Genomic DNA, 18932 nt, shown 5'->3' on the forward strand with positions numbered 1-18932 from the left:
TAGCAGAAGAATTGCACAAACCATTAAAGAAAATTTAGGAAACGAAGAGTGATAGTTAATGATATTGATGAATTGGTTCAGCTGATTTAGTTGACATGCAAGCTTTTCAAAATATATAAAGGAGTAAAGTACTTGTTAACCGTTATTGATATATTTATTTAAATATGCTTGGGTTTTTCCTTTAAAAAGAATAAAATGGAGAATCTGTTACAGAAGCATTTAATAAAATAGTTTCAGAAGGTAGAATTCAGGAACGAAAGCCCCCGAAGACTGCAAGGTTTCCAAAACAATTTAGGGGTAGATGAAGGAAAGAATTTTATAATAAAAAGTTTGAATCATTTTTGAATAAAAAAAAGATTAATATGTACCTTTCATTTAATGAAGGAAAGGCTGTAGTAATAGAAAGATTTAATAGAAGTTTAAAAGAATAATGTAAAAATATTTTACAGCAAATAATACTTATATTATTTAAATAATTTGCGGGATATGGTTGATAAATATAACAAACAAAACATTCTAGTATAAAAATGACACCAACCGAAGCTAGTAAAAACTTAAATAAAGGTACTGTTTACTTTAACTTATATGGTAATTTAAAGATCCAAAGAGTAAAGCAAAATTTAAAATTGGTGATCGAGTTCGTTTAAAAAGCAAACAAAAAAAAAACATTTTGAAAAAGGATATACACCAAACTGGACAGAGGAAATATTTATAATTTTTTAAATTAATAATACAAATCCCAGAACATACACTATTAAAGATTTAAAATGATGAAATAATTAAAGGGTTCATTTTATGAACAAAAACTTTTACCTACTACGCCAAGAAGGTTTTAGAATAAAAAAAGTTATTAGACGAGACTATAAAAAAACAAGCTTTAGTAAAAATGGAAAGGTTCCCAATGAAAAATTTAATAGTTGTGTACCATTTAGTGAATTGAAAGAAATTTAATTTAAAATATTATTATAAATGGTCCATAAAAATTTAATTTCTAATAATGGAATGAAACATTAGATCAGTTAATCATTTCATTTAAACTAAACTAGCTGCTGCTTACAGAAAAAGTTATAAATTTTGTGGGGGAGTAAGTACCGGATTATATATTACAGCAGGTATCTTTGGTTGTTTCAGCTGCATTAGCACTTGTTCTCAGCTATTCCTATATTTATAGCAGTTGCGGGCGCTGATCCATCAGTAATTCCCATATTTACTAACAGACAAAAACTTGACGACAAAAATTTATTTTAAAAGCACATCATCACAAATAAAACAATTATAAACCAAAAGCACGGATTGGAAAAGTAAATAAAGAAAAGAGAAACAAGTTTTTTCAGGATTTTTTTTACAATACTATTAGAAATGCAGACAGAAAAAAATATTCAATGCCTTTTAAAACGTATATGAAGGAATTTAAACTTAACGGATAAAAAATAAAAAAAAAGAAGAGCTGTATTAAATTTTACGTGGGGTTTTTAGAGATTTTTTTTCTAAAAAGTATATTATATATAGATGGTTAATAGAAAGGAAAGATAGAATGATTATGGTCAAAATTATCTAGCACTTTAGGAGAAATAATGAATCCAGATAAAATTCATATAAGAAAGTTCTTAAAAGAAGAAATGTTATTAAATCAAAACTTAATCAAATAGTTAGCGATGAATATAAAATCATGTCACTGATAAATTACAAAATGTTATAGATCCTTATCTTTTAAAAAATAATTTATTTGAATGGAACTGTGGTTGTCTATAACTGAAGAAGAAAAGCTGAAAGATTATGTGATTTTTTCCCAGCCCAAAATTTAATATTCGAAACAATCCTAAAAAAGTTATTGTAACCGACTGTGATACAAATGAAGAAAAAACATATAAAAGCAATTATGCAGCGTCTAAAGACCTTGGTATTAATTCTGGGTTAATAACAATGTGCGGCAAAGGAGAAAACCGAGTAAAAATGGGGAAATATCAAAAACTAATGGAAAAAGATATAAGTTTTAAATTTTTAATTCTTCTTAAAGATAATTTAAAACTTTATTTATTTTATTATTTTTTAATCCTTATTTGCTTAACGAATTTTATTTTCTAATATAATATATAGATGGAAATCGAGAGATCTACGAACAATATTATAAGAAATTTAAAATTAAAATTACATATAGACAAGATCCAAAAAATCAATTATATTTAACTAAAATGACTCTTATGAAAATACTTAAATCTGAACTTAAAACTTTAAAAGGTATAAAAATAAACGTTGTTTTAAAAATAACTTTTGCAAAATGGATAAACTGATACAATTTTATAAAACAGCTTATTTCAATCAAGGCTTAGAAATTATAACACAAACGAAATAAAAAAATTTTACGTCAAGCTTTTGATGAATAATAAATTAGAATTTTGGTAATTGGATTTCAGAAGGAAGTGGCTGGAGAATAGGGGTCAGTTGATGCTCATTATATAAATAGATATAAGTATAGTCCATTGGCTGCTTGAAGTTATTTAGAATTCCCAAAAACCATTAAAAAATTTCAATGAAAGGATTAATAAATATAAAGAATGATGATAACGAATGTTTTAGTGGTGCCATTTAGTTTACAAATTTCCTGTAAAAAAAACATTCTGAAGAGTTTCAAATTATAAAAACATATAAACGATCTTGATTATACTGGAATTAAATTTCCTGTTACATTAAATCAATACCTAAAATAAAAGGGTTTTAAATGAAATATCTTTTAAATATATTTGGTTATGAAGAAAATAGTATTATCCATTGTACATATCAAAATATCAATACGAAGAACCGTGACATGTTATATTTACTAATGATAAAATAACGATGATGACAGTAACCCCTCAAGAACTGTAGCCAATTATGTTTGGATAAAAGACTTTAATAAATTAATGTTTAACAAAAACAAAACATGCAAATAAAAAACACTTCTGTAAAAGCTGTCTGCAACATTTTTCTCAAGAAAGAATATTAAATGAACATATCAAATTTGTTTAGCTATTAATGGTATCCAAGGTGTTAAAATGCAAAAAAGGGAAGTAAAGTACAATTTAAAAATTATCATAAAGGTTTAGCAGTACCTTTTGTAATTTTTTGCTGATTTTGAATCAATAACTAAAAAAGTTTTAATGCTTTACCATCAACTGAATCTTCATTTACTGAACCATATCAAAATCATATAGATTTGGTTAGGGTTTTATAAAGTTGTTTGTTGTTATGACGATAAATATACTAAACCAACCCAGATTTATAGAGGTCCTAATGCAGTTTATAAGTTTTTTTGAAAAATGCTTGAGGAAAGGAATATTGTAAAGAAATATTTAGTGTTAAATTTAACAAAGAAAATAAGAATGTCTAAAAAAGATAAAAATTTAATTTAAAAAACAAAAAGTTTTGTCATATCTGTGAAAAGAATATATAGAAGATTCAATCAAAATAAGAGATCACTGTCTATAACAGGAAAATTCAGAGGAAGTGCTCACTCAAATGTAATATTAATTTTAAACTAAAAACACAAAATTCCTGTATTTTTCATAATTTTAAGAGGTTATGACGGTCCCTTTTATTATGCAACAAATAGGAAAATTCAAAAAGAAATTAATGTTATTCCACAATATGGAAGATATATGGGATTTATGATTTCCGACTTGGTTTTTATTTATATTTCAATTTATGTCTCAATCATTGGATAACCTAGTAAAAAATATTCCAGAATTTAATACTTTTCTCAAGATTGATAAAAATATAGCGGAGCTGGAACCTTCAGTTACCTAGAATTATTAAAAACCAAAAAGGTTTTTTATCCATATGATTACATGGATTCTTTAAAAAATTCAAAGAAACAGAATTACCTTTTAAAGAAGATTTTATTCAATTTTAAAAGAAACCCCACAATGACAACGAATATGACCTGCTAAAATGTTTGAATAAAATTTAAAAATTTAAAAAAAATGGGAGAATATCATGATCTATATTTAAAAACTGACGTATTACTTTTAGCGGGTGTATTCGAAAATTTTAGAAAACTATGTTAGAGTACTACAAATTAGATCCTTGTCAATTTTTTTAGTAGCTCTGGTTTAGCTTGGGATGCAATGTTTAAAAATGACTGGAATTAAGTTAGATTTAATAACTGATATTGATATGTATCTTTTTATTTTAAAAGGGGCTGAGAGGAGGAATAAATTATATTTCAAACAGATATTAGTAAAGCAAACAAAATATAGAAAGATTATGATCCTAAACTTGACAGCAATACATTATGTACCTCGACGCCAAAAACCTTTACGGTTGGGCTATGTGTCAACCTTTGCCCTCTGGAAACTTAAATTTATATCCGAAAAACAATTCAGAAATTAATTGCAAAAGGGTAAAACTAACTTAAGTTGAATTGATTGAATATCCAAAAGAATTACATAAACCCACAGCGATTATCCTTTAGCTCCTGATAAAAATTATTATACCAGATCAATGGCTTTCTGATTATAGTAAAAATATTAAAACAAATTTGAAATAGGAAAAAGTAAATGTAAAAAAATTAGTTTCCAACTTTAATGAAAAAACAAAATTATGTAGTTCATTATAAAAATCTTGAACAAAAATACAAAAATTGGTTAAAAGTAACAAAAATACACAAAAATATTAACTTTTATGAAAGTCCTTGGTTAAAAAGTATATTGATTTTAATACTCAAAAAGATCTAAAGCAAAAAATTTAAAAAATTCATTTGAAAAAAACTTTTTTAGTTAATGAACAACTCTGTATTCGGTAGACGATGGGGAATTTACGCAAGTGGGTAATATTAAATTAACAAAATGATGAAAAAAATTTTATTAAAATACTAGCCAAACCTTCATTTGTTAGTTCAACGATGTTTAACAAAAATTTGTTTGGTATTCATAGATAAAGAAAGTTTGTTATTAAACAGACCTTGTTATGTTGAATGTGCATTCTAGATTTATCAAAATTTAATGTATGATTTTTTTATTATAATTATATTAAGGAAAGTTTCGAGGGTAATTGTAAATTACTATTCACTGACACTGATTCATTATGTTATGAAAAAAAAACCAAAGATGCATATGAGGATTTTTAAAGGACAAAGATTTATTTGATAATAGTGATTACGATAACAACTCAAATTTTATTTCGACAATAATAAAAAGTAATTGGAAATTTAAAGATGAAGCTGCCGGGGATTCCCATGTTGAATTTTTTGGATTAAAAAGTAAAATGTATTCATATTTTTTAGAAAACGAAGTTGATATTAAAAATGTAAAGGAAATTTAAAAAAATTGTTGTTAAGAAAAAAATAGTTCATAAAAATTTCAAAGATACTTGTTAGTTCAACCCAAACTAATCACACCTTTAAGTTATTCGCTCTGATAAACACAATCTTTCCAGTTTATGTTATAAATAAACATCTTTATCATGTTATGATGTTTTAAAAGATATATTCTTGATATGGTATTGGTCATTAGCTTTTTCTTAAATTAATTAACTCTTAATTATAGAACCATAAATTGTTAACTGAATATTCATAACGTTTAAAGAATTAATTAATAACATCATTATTTTAAATTCATTTGCATAATTAATAGAAATAGATTCATTTTTTCTGTTATTTTTTACATGATAACTTTGAAGAATTACATTTTCTTTATTTTTTAGTTGTAATTTAGCTTCTCCTTTATCTAATTTAATTGCATCAACAAGAATAATTAAGATGCAATTAAAATAATTCTTACCCTTATTACCATTTTGAAGTAAACCAGGACTAGCATTTACAGTTTTCCATTGAAAAAAATCCACCATCGGTATTTTTGGGGATACATGTTAAAAACAATGGAGGTTTCCTTATTAATTGTCTTTCTATTTTATTTACTTTTCATTTATATTATATATATTCCCATTTTATTAATTATTCCAGTTTAAATAAAAACACAGTAATTAATTTAAAAATTTAATTAAGCTTTTAATTCAAAAGTTTGTTTCTATCATGGAATGCTTTCATTCGATACAGGTTCATCCATACAGCACCCGATGCATGTTCATCCGATTTTGTAATCTGATGTAAACTACTCGTCAAAAGCGTAAAATTTACTTCTGTAATGTTGAATCGTTTTAAGGATTAATGTCAAACATTGTTCCTTGTGTTAGATGAATTTTAATTTTTTCTTATACATATATTTTTCTGTCCGATCCAATGTCAAAGTCCTCACTGCTATATTTTTCAATATTGATAAATGAACTAAAAATTAGATCACGATCATCATTCCACCTCTAAATATAAAATGTGATATTGGGCTTTTAGTCGGTTTATCCGGTTTAGCTATAAACCTGGGCCCCGCTAATAAAAATTTAATATCTATTATATACATTCCAGTTTTTTAATGACAACACACCCTTCAAAGCACATTTGGTACAGCTACACTATATGTTGGTTTGTGTTTAAAACTCTTTTTGATCTAAGATAATTCCAGGTCTAAATTCAAATTCAATTTTTAAAAAGTTCAGACCGGCCATATCTTCATATGTTGAATATATCCAGCACCACGACGGCAAAATACCTTTTTTATTTTTACGAATCTATAAATAGTGTATTTATCATAAAAGTGTTAAATTCAAAAGAAACACTTCACGTCCCGCTTCCTCTAGCTTTCTTCTATTTTTTTTTTCTTTCTTTTTAAGTTTAAGAATTATTTCAGCTAAATCATCAATTCGTTTTGTTGTAGCAATTTATAATCAAGCAAATTTTCAATAACAACATTTGTTCTAGCTAATTGTTTTTCTTGTTTTAAGAAAGCATCTTTTACTTCTATAATTTTTTCCCAATTATTAGAAATTTTTTCATCATTAGTAGCAATTTCTTCGACATTAGCGGTTATTGCTTTAGTATTAGCAGTAATTACTTGGGTATTAGCAGTGATTGAATTCTCCTTGTTTATCTGATATTTTAACACAGAGTCTCAATCATTTATTATTTTTTTAATTTTTATCATTAACTGTGTTAATTGCTTCAGTATTGCAGTAATTAACTCTCCTTGTTTAACTGATTTTTCAACTACAAAGTCCAGTTCATTTTATGTTTTTCAACTTTAGCATTAAGCTGCGTCATATCTTCTTGTAATTTTTTTGTAATATTATTTAATTCTGCATACTTTAAATTATGACGTGTATCAACAGTATAATCCAAACTCGAATTTGTTTTTAAAGTCATCTATTTTAGAATTGAGCTCTTTTTTAAAGTCATCTAATACTGTGTCATGATCATCACCTCTTTTGGAAGCTGCCTTTTCCAATTCAGATTTATATTCGCAAGTTTTTTGAAATTAATTCTAATAATCTTTATGCTTTTTTCAGTTTCAGTATTTTTGTTTATTTATTTTTGTTCTAATTTTTAAATGATAAAATATTTTGTAACTTTTTTTCGCTTCAATAATCTTGTCTTTTAGTTTTTCATGTTTAATCATACTATCTTTTAATTCTTGAAATTGAGTGTATAACTTTTCAAAAATTTGGGTTTTAAAAACTTTTTTTATATTGTCATCTGTCAAATCAATTTCTCTTCAAGTTCTTTAAAAGAATCAAAACCCTACTTTCATTTCTTTTCAAGTTTACCTTGTAATTCAACTATTAATAATGAATTCTTTTTAAAATCTTTTGTTAATTCTTCAATATTCTTTACTTCGCTTCTAGTGTTTGTTTTATACTTTTAACATCTTCAAGATTATAGTCATCTATTACACTTTGAATTTTTTTATACACCAAAACCGTCTTGGACTGCATCAGCGGATTTATCTGGATTTTCCCAGGTTGATTATTTCATTACCTCCCATATCCAAAGCTTGTTCATTGTGTTATCAAGTTCCTTATTTCTGTGAAGATATGATTCCATGTCCTTTCTAAGCTTTTTGTATTGTTTTTTTTAGACATAATCACTTAAATCAATATCAAAAATTTAACTTTACTTATACTGTCAGGTTCGCTTATTTGTTCTATATTATTAAAAACTCCCATTATATATTACCGTAAAGTTTTTCTAAAAACTTCCCCTTTGGTTTGTCTATATATAAAAAATCAAATTTTTGATTTGTGCTTAGCAAATGAATCACGATCTATATTTTGTTCATTACAAATCATATTATTTTCTCGACTACCTGGACTTCAAATAAAAAAATAATGTAACAGTTAATTCGAATATCTTTTGGTGTTTTTTTAGTAAAACGACTTAAATAAATAACACAAAAGTTTTTGTGACGTCCTTTAATAAAGTATTTTGTTATTTCATTTTGAACTTTTTTATCTTCACATACAAAATCATCAAATATTACTACTTTTTGTTTTTCTGATTCAGATCATTAACATCAAAATTTTTCATTAAATTTGAACATTCAAGTATTTCATTTGGATCTACTTTAAGTTTTTTTGCAATTGGCTTAAGTGGTTAATTAAATCTTGATATTTAGTTGTTCTAGGTTTTAGCATACAAGTATAATTTATCATAATATATAAGAGGTTTTCGAAGTATATGCATTATTTTATTTGTTTTTTTCCCGATCCTGAAGATCCACATATTAACATTCTAAAAACATGAATCTGGCAAAAAAAGGATAATGTTGTTTAAAATTATTGGATTTATCACTTTTTTTATCATAATTTGGAATTTCCATTTAAAATATAATAATACATTTATCTTACATTATATACATTATTTACAATATCTTACATTATCTTACATTATTATATAAATGCAATCAAAACTTAATGAATAAAAATAAGAAAAAACTTTGTCGGCAAAAGATGAGAGCTCTTTGAGAAGAAATAATGAGAGAGAAATTAAGAAAAATACAAATCGAATATGTACACTGAAATTTATAGCCCAAATTTCTGAACAAATAGAAAGTCAAAAAGAACAATTATCAAGTCAGTTAAAAACATTACCTGGAATTAAGGAGCAATTAGCGTTACTAGGTGATGAAATGAAAGACATACAAACATACCAGGGTTTACCACAGCTATTTCAAGAACCACCACCATTATTACCATCAAAACCGGCTCCCTATACATCAATAAATTGGGGAGATGAATTTCGGGAATTAGAAGATTATGGAAGAAAAAAGATGGGAATAACTGAAACAACTGATGATACAACTGAAGAATTTCCTGAAATTGTTGGGACAAGACCGAAAGCAAAGGAAATACCTACAGTAGATTTAGATGCTTTTCTGGATAATAATGTTTTAAAAGAATATGAATATTCCAAACCGTCTGAAATATTTGACCTTTTAAATGCAAATGTACTTCATCCTAATAAAATAAATAAAGACGATCTTAAAGATACAATAAATAATGTTACTGAAGATATTAAAAAATTAAATGGTTCAGTAACTGGCAAATCAAATTCAAAAGATCCAAATAAGCAAAAAGAAGTAAAAGAATTAAAACATGATCAAGGTGAACTCATAAAGTACAAAGACCGGTTAAATAATATTCTTGGTATGGCTTCTACATATGGACAAGGAATAAAACATCATAATCCATATAAAGTTTCACCAGACGGACAATATGGTAATTTAATTATTAACTTAAATAAACTTTATGGTCAAAACAAATTAATTGCTAAGGATAGAATAACTGGAAAAGAAGTAATTAACACTAAAGTAGATAATGATTTAATTGATTTGATTAATAAAAGATATAACAATAATAAAAAACATTCAATTCATTCAAGAAAAATATTTAAAGAATTAACAGAAAAATCAGGATTACCTATCAATAAAAGATCTATGAAATTTAAAAAAGTAATTAGGGGACAAGGTTATGACGTTTGTCCATGTAATCCAAAAGAATTGGTTAATGACTTGGAGTTAATTTGTGGTTCAATTAATGCTGGAAATAATAATGAAGAACTAAAAAATGAAGGTATTAGAATAATTGATGAACTATTTAAAATGAATAAATTGTCACCAAAACAACATGAAATGTTATATAAAAATTATTTTTCTTGAATATATAAATGGAACAAAAATAGTATTAAGTTCTGAAACAGTTAAAAATGATAACAAAAATACTCCGAGTGATTTTACAATCAGATTTAGTCGTTCTTTAATTTTAGATAAAAATAAAACTTATGTTGTTGGTTTGGATAGTATTAACACTATGACCTACTCTTGGCATAATATTAGTGATGAATATGACAATAAAAGAATTCGTTATCATAATGGTAAAGAATGGAAAGATATTATATTTACAAATGGTTCTTACAGTTACACAGATATTAATAATTATATTAGGGAAACATTAATAAGTAATGATGATTTTGAATTTAATAAATCAGACATTGCTCCAATAAGTTTGGAATTTGATTTAAGTAGTTTTAAGATTTTGATTTCAATTACAGATAATTTTATGTTGGATTTAAGAATGTCAAATTTTCATACATTGCTTGGATTTGAGAAAAAAAAATTAGACAATACTGAATGGGGAACTACAACACCAAATATAACTAACTCTGTGGATACAATTTACATTCATTGTGATCTTATTGATAATTCACTTGTTGATGGTAATTTCAGTGATATTATCTATGCTTTAAGTACTGCAGATTTAACAAGAGCTTATCCATTTACAAAAGAACCACAAAGAGTTGGATATTCTGAAATTAATAAATATATTATAAATTCAATTAGAATATATATTACAGATGTATTTGGTAGAATAATTAATTTTAATGAGGTTGAAACAAGTTTTACACTAATTTTAAAAGAAATATGAAATTATAAATTTTAGTTTTATATAATGTACAAAAAAGTCTATGACAAAAATAAAGGAATATTTATTTATGTTGATGCTCACACGGGAAAAGAAATCATACATGGAACAGGTATCTTTGACACTTTAACGAAATTGTTTTCAAGCGGAGTTGCATCTTCAATTAGCACAGCTGGAAAAAAAGCTTTGGAAACAGCAGGAAAAGCAGCACTTGAAAGTGGAACAAAAAAGGTTGGAACAGAAGTTGGAAATTTAGCTGCTGATAAAATTGTTGAAAATTTTAAAAAGAAACCTGCTCCGGCAGTTGGTAATTTAATTGCTAAGGAATTACAAGAAAAGAATAACAGTAAAAATAATAATAAAAATAATAATGATAAAGAGGAGGATATTCATATGAGAATAAATAGAATATTGTCAGGATCTGGAACACGTAAACGTATTAACAGATTAATTTATAAAAAATAAAATAGAAAATAAAATAAAAAATAAAATAATATATAATATATACATGTTTAGAACAAAACAAAATTGTGAAAGATATGAATTAACTCCTATTCAGTTAGATACAGCTTTAATATCTGTCTTGGGAAATAATGTTAAGCAACAAAAAAACGGATATCACTTTACAATTAATGATAGAAGCTCATATTTTGATTGGTTTAATGCTTATTTTGAAGTAAGTTTTAAAGTAAATAAGCTTGCTAACGGTAATAATTATGCTGAAGGAGATCAAATTGCTTTAATTAATAATGCAACTTCATTAATCGATCAGCTAGTGGTTAAACAAAATGGAAAAATTGTTTATGATTGTAATAATTTATATAAGGTAGTAAATGTAAAGAGTTTGGTTGAACTATCTGAAGATTATGCAGAATCAACTGGAACAAATGAGTTTATTTATTTAGATACTACTGCTACTGCTGAGAGCAGGAAGGATCAAGCTAAATATAATTCGGGGTTTGCTAATAGAAAGGTATTAATCCAAGGTGGTAATGAGGTAAATGCTAAAATTCCATTAAAAAATTATTCATTTTTTCAGGGTTTAGAAACTAATATTTTACCTCCAAGTCAAATTCAAATAACACTGCAGCTAACTGATGATGATGAATTAAGTTTTAGAGCTGGCGGAGACCCAGGTAGGGTAATTGTAACAAAATTAATTCTATGGTTCCACGTTTGGTTTTTAATGAATTTGGACTTAATCTAATTCATGAAAGATTTACAAAAGGAAGATGGTCATACCTTCGGGAAATGATGACGCAATCAACTGATACACAACAGATTAATACAACTTTTAGAATAACGGCTGGTGTAACAAAACCACAACATGTATTTGTTTATTTACAACGACCTGATAAAAGTAATGCACAAATACAGAATCCACATTTATTAGATACATTTAAAGTTGATGCAGCAGATAATAGTGATTGTACTTTGAGCTCTTGTCGTCTTGAAGTTGGTAATGGTGTTTTTTATCCAGAAACAGAATACACAAGTATATCAAGAATATATGATGATGTAATTAATTATTATTATAAACAAAATAATAAGACTACTGGGAGTCTTTTAAATAGATCAAACTTTAATAGTTTATTTGGATTTGTTCATTTTAACTTGGAATATAAAAAGGAAGTAACTACAGATGATCCTAAGCAGATTACATTAACAATTAAGTTAAATACACTTCCCGCTGCAAGATATCGTATTTACGCAATTGTATTATATGAGGAAACAGTTGAAATAAATACTATTGGAAATGAACTTGTTATTGTTTAAATAAAATAAATATAAATTATATATAATGGTATCAAATTATATTGAATATAAAGTTAATCTTACAGATGGACAAAAGAAAAATTTAGCACAAGCTTATAATAATAAAATTCCACATACTTTTAGATTAAAACATGAACAATTACATGGAAACTTCCCTTTACTATTAACAAAAACACAAATTAATCAAATTAAAAAAGCTGTTGCAAATAATAACGGATTAGAAATTACAATTTCAAAAAAACAAATGTCCAGTCAAGGTCAAAATGGTGGATTTTTAGGAGCTTTGGCTGGTTTGTTAGGAAAAACAATTCTTCCAATGGCAGCAAAAATAGCTCCAAAAATATTAGCCCCTCTAGGCATTGGAGCCCTTTCTGGACTGGCCAGTACTGGTGTTAGTAAAATACTTGGAAATGGTATGATTTCAGTAGCTAATGATAAGAGAAATATGATATCACCATATCTTACACCTAATCAAAGAAAGCAATTAGTAGGATCTGGAGTGATTAAATTAACACAAAAACAAAAACAAGACGGTGGGTTTTTAGGTATGTTGGCTGCTAGTCTAGGGATACCTTTGATTACATCTTTGTTAAGTGGTAAGGGACATGGTCAGGGTATACAGATTGATTCTTAACGAAGACCGTACAGACGAATTCCTATAGTAAAAAAAAATAAAATTTATAAACAAACCAATATCTAACTTTGAAATTGAACAATGGGTAAACCAATTAAAAAATTAAAAACTTTAGGGGTGTATTTAGTAGAAATAATTTACTAAAATTAAAAGTAAAGGACGAGTGTGGAATTATAAATTTGGACGACTCTGTTGGTCCTGGAACACATTGGGTTTGTTACTTAAATAATATGTATTTCGATCCATTTGGACTTCCTCCGCCGAAAGAAGTAATTCAGTATATACCAAATGTAAAATACAACAATGTTCAATATCAAGACAAAACAAGTACACTCTGTGGATACTATTGTTTATTTTTCATAAAAATGTTACAAGATAAAATAGCGTTGTATGATTTATTGTATAAAATACTAAAAGTTAACAATCAAAGAGCAAACGAACAAACAATTATTTTATATTTCACATCTCAATACAACACGTAAAGAAATAAGCGTTTACATTGTAAACGTTACTAATAATAAGCGTTTACATTGTAAACGTTACTAAAAATAAACACAAACATTGTGCACGGTATTTCAAATATAAAAATAAGCGTTTACATTGTAAACGTTACTAATAATAAGCGTTTACATTGTAAACGTTACTAAGAATAAACGTTACTAAAAATAGACGTTTACATTGTAAACGTTACTAAAAATAGATTTACTTTATTTTACTATAGGTTTTAACAATAATTTGTTAAAATCTTTTTTTTCTTTTTTTAATTGTCCGGCATTGACCAGTCCTGACCAAGGGTCATAGGTCAAGTGGGATCAGATATGTCCTCGCACCATCCTTTCTTATACTACTGGCGAGTGCTCTATCGACTGAGCTAACCGGCTGCCTGACAAATATTCTACCCTTACGTGACCAAGTCCGTACCGTGACATACACCCCCACAAATTGGAAATTCGTCCTCGAATTCCGGAGGTACATAATATTGCAAGCGTCGTAAGACTGACCAAGCAAGCAAGCCACGGCCCCACGTTGGGCGCCAAATGTCACAGTGTGAGAAAAATGTGCAGTCAGTCCGGGGCTCGAACCCGGGACACCTCGCTTACAGGGCGAGTGCTCTACCGACTGAGCTAACCGGCTGCCTGACACATATTCTACCCTTACGTGACCAAGTCCGTACCGTGACACAACATCTTACAATCATACATGCAGGTTTGGTATGACGTATACAACAGTGATATTTTCAGGGATTCCAAATGCCTGGAATGATTATAACCTATATCAGACTGGTTCATTATTTTTGAAAATTTGTAAATGAATCTGTTACAATATTTTCTACATCTATATTATATACCCTCTATTTAAAAACCAGTCATTGACAAACATAAAAACTTATAAAATGGTAATAAGCTAGGTAGGTTGAGGAATCCAACGGAATAGATCGTAATTCAAGAACTTAAAAGCTTTGTAATTTCAAAACTTTAACCACTTACCTGTTTTCTTTTTATCCTACAACTTAAAGTCTATGCTGAAATATTTTTTTTATATCGGATGACGGGATGTACGATGTCAATAGTAATATAATACAGCTAGTGATAAATTTAACATTAAACGTGCAATACTGTCAGTGTAGAAATATTCGCGGGCTTCAAATTTTCGCGATATTCGCGGCGATCGGTAGTCCGCGAATTCATGATTACCTCAATTTTTTCTACACAAATTTCTACTGAAAAGTCATATTTTCGCGCAAATGTGGACCATCTCAATTTAGTCTGTAAAGTATGCATGAACCTGTCATTATACATTTGTACCTTCATGTACCTTTATGTATATAATAAATATAAACAACCTGTAAGTTATTTTAATTTACTAAATTATTGAAAAAGAAATTGTTGTTTCCTGTCCTGTTGAAACAAATATTTGCAAACAAATCACTTGCAAACACGCACAATAAAGAGTGTCAAAAGTGTCAAACACGGTATTCAAAACAAGCAAAATATACATACACATGTTACAGTACATGTATGAAAAACGATACAGTACATGTAATCACAACTATTCCCAGATATTATAATGTCGCTATCCCTTTTTTTTTTTTTTTTTTTGCCTTTTTGCGGACTAAGCAGGTGGTCCGGCGTTTTATCGGAGCTATCAACAAGCAACCACTTTCAGAACATTTAACAATGATTGAAAATGATTTAAAAACTTTGGGAAAAGTATACTAAGAGTAAATTTAGGCAACCGACAACAAATCACAAACAGATTAATTACGTAGTTTTGCTCATATTCAATATTACAAGTTAATACTTATTATGTACGGTTATGTACCCATGACTGATCCGTGACATTTTCCCGGTTCGTCTTTGTTTTATACGAGTTAAATCTCTTGTAGTAGCCTCACTTGAGTGGATATTTTGCCGTGCGCGAATTCATGATTTTAGTCTTATGTGTCCGCGAATTTAAAAATTGCGTGAATATTTCTACGATGCCGAAATTGGACCGTTCCGCGAAAATTTGTCTCCGCGATTTCATATACACTTACAGTATGTATATCATTTTTCTTTCATAAACACTGAAATTACGTTTAACCTATGTCTAAGTTACAATATTTGTCGTGCCGAATAATATTTCAAGAAGAAGAAAAAGCAGGAAGAAATAATTTCATATTATTGTTTTTTATCGTTCTATTCTCTGAATGACTGCACCTTAATATCTTAATTAAATGGTACAAAATTAAAATACCTGATTGGTTTGAACGAACTTTTCAATAATGAGTACACAGTAAGTTGTTCGTCTATACCAGCCAGACCGTGTCTATTTAAGAATTAATGGGGTTCAGGTTCGCTTTATTATACATCTGATAGAATTTCTTGTGCTAGATTTGTGTTGTACTTTAGGAATGTTATTGGTTAATGGCAGATTACATTCTGATAAAGGGGGCGCGTTCACATTCCATTCAAATCGAGATGCTAGTACAGTAGATTATTTAATAACTCATCTAGAAAACTTTGAGTACATCTCAGACTTTATCATTCTAGAACCGACGGAATTTTCTAATCACTCGGCACTGCATTTCGTTTTAAAAATGTCGCGTAATCAGGCGGACGAAAACTCCACCCGCGAATCGGTACCCCCCCATAAATAAAATCGTATGGTCTGATATTGATGCGCAGCATTTTTGCGCAAGTGTAAATGGCAGTCGTGACGTTTTAGATCAGTTGACCAATGAAATGTCAGAGAGTGATGTTTCCATTGACGACGTAGTCACGGTGTTTTCCAATTTCATGAATGGAAAAGCGCGCGACTCTTCCATAAAAGGAAATCGTAGTAAAAGCTATCAATCAAAGCGCGTGAGTCAGAAATGGTTTGACAAACAGTGTTTCGAAGCGAGAATTGAGTTTAGAGGTGTAAGAAACATATTTGTTCGTAATAAAACGGAGGTAAACCGCATTAATTTTGTTGATGCCGGAACAAGATATAATAAAATTAAAGAAAAGTCAAAGAAGGCTTATAAAAAAAAAGAGAGGGACAAAGAATTAATAATTTGGCTAAGTCTGAGCCCCGTAAGTTTTGGAAAAATGTGAAAAGGTCTATTAATAAAAAAAAAACAATAAACCTGATACATTGACATTGGAAGATTTACAGGCACATTTTAGTAATTTATTTGGAGAAAATGCTAATCAAAATGATTTTGACGCGCTTGAAAATCCCATAAATAATGACTTATTTCTTGAAGAGTTTAATATTGATATTACATAATTATGATGAGTTACACAGTGCAGTATTTACTCAGAATAATAACAAATCGCCAGGAATTGATGGTTTACCTGTTGAATTGTTTAAGTCATCATTTGATTATATATCGCCCTTTCTGTTGAAATTATACAACAGAATGTATAATAATTGCGAGTAGATCTACCCAGTTTCATGGGGAAAAAGTATTATAACGCCTATTTTTAAAAAGGGTGACCCAAATTTAGCGGGTAATTACCGCGGTATATCTTTAATACCCATTCTGGGGAAAATTTACTCACAAATACTTCTAAACAGACTCACCAAATGGTCAATTAAGTATGACAAGTTAAGTAAAAACCAGTTTGGATTCCAAAAGGGGAAATCAATTATGGATTGTATTTTTATTTTGCATTCTGTTATAAACAAGGTGTTGGATTCAGGTGGCAAGTTATATTGCTGTTTCATTGATTATGAACGTTGTTTCGATAAAGTGGACTGAAGTCTGCTGATGTATAAATTGCTTGCAGAAAATGTTCACTGCAAAATGGTTAAAGCCTTAAAGGCAATGTATTCAACTGTAAAATCATGTGTGCGATATAATCATTCGCAGTCAGACTTCTTTGAGTCACATGTCGGTTTGAAACAAGGCGACCCGTCATCTCCGTTACTTTTTATGTTTTTTTGTGAATGATCTAATGAATAATATAAATTCGGATTTGAATGATATATTTACTATAGAGGAAATGAAGTTATTCCTTTTACTCTATGCTGACGATCAGGCAGTATTTGCTAGTTCTCCAGACAGTCTGCAAAAGTTGTTGAATGATATTGAAAATTATTGCAATGCCTAGGGCCTTAGAATTAATACAGCAAAAACTAAAATCATGATATTTGAGAAAGGGAGATTAACACATCATGACTTTTATTTATATGATTCTAGCTTGGAGGTAGTAAACAGTTTCAAGTATCTGGGTATTAACCTGTATAGAAATGGTAACTGGTATAAGAGTCAGAAAGACATAGCTAAACATGCATCATATGCATTAAATGGTTTATTCCAAATATTCAAATCAATTGAATTACCAAATTCACAAAAATGTAAGCTTTTTGATGCATTAGTGTCTTCTATTCTACATTTTGGAGGTGAACTGATTGGTTCATACCCATGCACAGACTTGGAACTTGTTCACACTAAATTTCTAAGAAGAATCTTATTAGTGAAGCGTTCAACAAATACCGCGGCCTTGTATGGTGAAGTAGGTAGTGTACCGCTTGTTATTATCCGTAAGGTTAGAATGATCAAGTACTGGCTCAAAATTCTGAAGTCACCACATGATAGTTTAATATATAAAACCTATGAAATGTTAAGGTTAAATGCAAATGCATCAAGATCTTATAATGGTAGAAACTGGGCCTTTCAGATAAAACAACTATTGCAGGAACATGGGTTGAGTAATGTTTGGGACAGCAATGTACATGTGGGTATACATTTTCTCATGATAAGACAGAGAATATTTGATATGTATTATCAACAATGGTATGCTAGTATAAATAACTCCAGTAAACTGAAAACATACAGTGTATTTAAACATGACTTTACTTTTGAAAGTTACTTGGATAATATAGCTATACCTAAATTTAGAATAGCACTTTCAAAGTTTCTTCACATGAATTATCAATAGAAACTGGAAGTATGAATAAATTTGATATATTTGATATTTTGATGTCTTCAGAACAAAAGTTGGTTCAGTTACATTTAGCAAAATACATATATTTGCTAACTCTCACCAACATATGTGGCTATATATATATATATATATATATATATATATATATATATATATATATATATATATATATATATATATATATATTATATTGTGGCTATAAATACTATAACATGTTAATGCTTATAAAATCTTTGTATTGTCTTGTATTGTATTGTTTCTGATAACGCCGAATGACAAACAACCAGAAAAAAATGAGCATGGTGATGTCTTGTATTAATTTG

The 18932-nt window shown here is 28.2% G+C and overlaps 2 protein-coding genes across 3 annotated transcripts in view; one reads left to right on the top strand and one right to left on the bottom strand.

The window, feature by feature from the left end:
• LOC123539091 (uncharacterized) overlaps nt 1-14981 on the bottom strand; it is a 60394-nt gene extending 45413 nt beyond the window's left edge. The window contains exon 1 of one of the 2 annotated variants that reach the window (XM_053530404.1): nt 14680-14981. The gene's annotated coding sequence lies outside the window, so the exon portion shown is untranslated. The remainder of the gene's footprint in view (nt 1-14679) is intronic. The other variant, XM_045323569.2, reaches the window with a different exon arrangement.
• LOC123538793 (uncharacterized) overlaps nt 1-18932 on the top strand; it is a 229838-nt gene that overhangs the window by 74369 nt on the left and 136537 nt on the right. The window lies entirely within an intron of this gene.

Source organism: Mercenaria mercenaria, chromosome 18 (genome assembly GCF_021730395.1).
Source record: "Mercenaria mercenaria strain notata chromosome 18, MADL_Memer_1, whole genome shotgun sequence".
NCBI classification, from domain to species: Eukaryota; Metazoa; Mollusca; class Bivalvia; order Venerida; family Veneridae; genus Mercenaria; species Mercenaria mercenaria.